Source organism: Dermacentor silvarum, chromosome 1 (assembly GCF_013339745.2).
Source record: "Dermacentor silvarum isolate Dsil-2018 chromosome 1, BIME_Dsil_1.4, whole genome shotgun sequence".
Taxonomy (NCBI): domain Eukaryota; kingdom Metazoa; phylum Arthropoda; class Arachnida; order Ixodida; family Ixodidae; genus Dermacentor; species Dermacentor silvarum.
In genome coordinates, this window is record NC_051154.1 from 144,793,126 (window position 1) to 144,796,558 (window position 3,433).

The window sequence follows — 3,433 nt, forward strand, 5'->3', positions numbered from 1 at the left end:
ACGAAAATAAAGAAGAAAACAAAATTTGCAAATGATTACTTCTCATTTCAATCACGAGATACAGTAGGAAGAGCGGTGCAAGAAAGGAAAACGAGTACAGCCGGCAGACGATAAGATTTCCTTCGCAGTTGGGGGGGAAAATCTGATTACCAGAAGATTCATGGGATAAAACATAGTACAATGGAGTAATAATGAAATAGAATAATAAAGAACTGGACATATTGATATGAACAAGGAAATTTAAAATAATCACGCAGACGATATGTATACGCAGACCACACAGAAACTGCGTGAATCTGCAGACGCTGCTGAAGCATGCAACTTCAGCCTTGACTACATGCAGCTTGCTTGAGTTAATTACAGATGGGATAACGTAAACGATCACATTATGGTATACTGCTGTGTGCCATCACGCAAAGCAGAACAAAGCAAGGACTCTAGCATCAGTTTTCACAGTTTCATAAAAGCTTTGCGATGCGTATTTGACGGGCCGAAAAAAAACGTAAACAATCACTCGATCAGTTAGTTCTTTTTTTTTTTTTTTGTGGAGCAGCGCGAAATTTCTGCATAATGGCAAACCGAGAAAGAATTTGTGTACTATTTTACGTGTTATTACATACCACTACAATGAGTACAGTTAAACAATTTTGACATACTAGCTGTTGTCTTCACAAGAAATGTGAAGACAACAGCTAGCTGTCTTCGCTACAGAAGAGCAGGCGCACACATTCGAACGCCGCCCAGCCGCCCGCCGAGTAGCAGACGATGATGATGATGATGATGATGATGATGATGATGATGATGATGATGATTTATTGGCATCCCCTTTGAAACGGGGTGGCGACAAATAGTCACCTAGCCTGCTTGATTTAATCAGGTATACTACACATGTTCTTTATCTTGCATTTTTGTATACCTTTTTCAAAAATTTAGCTTGTACCGCTGCCTATGATTTTAAGAGATCAGGTCGTATCCATCTTTTCCCTGCTTTTTTTTCCACCAGTACTCTAATCGTCTCTTGCTGATCTCTACGGCTGATCTGTTTATGTTTCCTTCCACTTTAAACCCAAGCGCTTCTGGGAGTTGCACGTTACCTACGGTTCTCACTGGGTGGATCCCGTCGCATTCCATTAGGATGTGCTGAGTGGTCTCTGGATCTTTACTGCAGCATACACATGTCTCATCTAGTTCCGAATATTTGTTCCGATATGTTTTCGTCCTTAGGCAACCGGCTCGAGCCTCAAATAGCAAGGCACTGCCCTTTGTGTTATCGTACAGATTTTCCCTTCTAATTTCTTTCTTCTCATTCTTGTAAATCTCCATTGTCCTTTTCGTTTCCATTCTTTGCATCCAATTCACGGTCTCTATTTCTCTCACTTTCTTTCTGATGACCCCTGGTTGTCTATTTACAGTTTCGATTATCCTGTACTTGGTTGCCAACTTCCTTAACCTCTTCCTCCATTCTGTGTCCACGCTTTTCATGTAGAGATACTTGTGCACTTTAGCCGCCCATTTATTTTCATCCATGTTCCTGAGCCTTTCTTCAAAACTAATTTTGCTTTGTGCTTCTCTGACTTCAAAAGAGGCCCAACCCATGTCTCCATGCACTGCCTCATTTGTCGTATTACCGTGTGCTCCCAAAGCCAACCGGCCTACTGATCTTTGGTTAACTTCTAAACCCGCCAATATATCCGATTTTAAGCATATAATGGCATTTGCGAATGTTAGCGCTGGCACCATTACTCCTTTCCAGATTCCACGCACCACCTCATACTTATTGTGGCCCCACAGTGCTCTGTGTTTCATTAATGCTGCATTCCGCTTCCCCTTTATTTTCAGATTATCTTGGTGGTTGCTTGAGTAATTCTTTCCTTCGTTTATGTGTACGCCGAGGTACTTATATTGCTTCACTATGGGTATTACTTGCTGTTGAATTGACACCACGAAGTTACTCGTGTGTTCATTAAATATCATAATCCCTGATTTCTCTGCATGCTAAACTTAAGGCCTAGATTTGTCGCTGCGTTCCCACAGATATTCGCAAGTATCTGTAAATCTTTTTTATTGTCCGCTAGTAGCACAATGTCGTCTGCGTACATCAATCCAGGGACCTTCTGTTGCACCATTTGTCCATTACGCATGTAGGATAAATCAAAACCTAATTCGCTGTTTTCCAGTCGTCTTTCTATGCCCTTGACGTAAAGCGTGAACAACAATGGTGACAGAGGGCATCCTTGCTTCAATCCTTGGTGAATTCCCACCATTTCATTTCCTTTTCGGCCTTCCCATGCCACTTGTACTTGGTTGTCTCGATATATCTCCCTCAGCAGCTCCACGAAATCGTCATCTATGCCTTCGTATTGAAGAATATCCCACAACAATTCCCTGTCTACGTTGTCATAAGCTCCTTTAATATCTAGAAATGCTACCCATAAAGGTCTTTTCTGAGCTACTGAAATCTCTATGCACTGAGTTAGTACAAACATATTGTCTTCTAAGCGTCTGCCTGGCCTGAACCCATTCTGTAGTTCCCCCAATACACCGTTTTCCTCCACCCACTTCGACAGTTCTAATTTTATGGCTTCCATTGCCATTCTATATATCACCGACGTTACTGTAACTGGCCTGTACGAGCTGATCGTCTTATCCTTATCTCCTTTGCCTTTGTAGATGAGATTCATCTTGCTTTCACGCCATCCAACGGGAATATTCTTTGTTCTAATCACTTGCTCTATGGCATTAGTCAGCAGTGCCTTGCTTTTTGGACCGAGGTTTTTGATTAGCTGTATTGGGATTTCATCGGGTCCTGCTGCCGTGTTGTTAGGGACATTTTCTGCTGCCTTTTTCCAATAGAAGCTTTCTATGCTGAATTTTGATCTCTCAAGCCTCTCTGTTGTTGCTGGATCTGTTGTCTGAACTACACTTTTTCTCGTACCGAAGTTATGCCTGATAACGTCTGTGATGTACCGCAGCGCATCATCGCCTTCATAGATGTTACCGTCTTCATCCCTTATAGCCGTTTGCGAGTTTCTAGTTGGAGCTCCGAGTGCTTTTATATGGTTCCAGAATCTTTTTGGGGCGCCTTTGTCTCTTTTGTGAATGTTATGCACCCAACGTTCACTTGCGCATTTAATTTTCTCTTGCACGAGCTCACTCGCAACCCTTTTCTTTTCTCTGTATGTATTCCATCTAAGGAGCACCTCTTCTTCTTGTAATCCCAACTTTTTGGCTTCTCGATGAACCCTAGATGCCTCTTTACGCTCTTCTATAGCTTGTTTAATTTCCTTGTTCCACCACTTACGTGGTTTCCTCTTTCCAATCCAACAATTGTATTGCCGTGTCCGCCTTATTTCATGCTGCATAACCTTCACCAGTTCCTTATATTCCCAGACTGCTGTAGGAAAAGCCTCAATTTTCTTCTCTATTTGTTTTG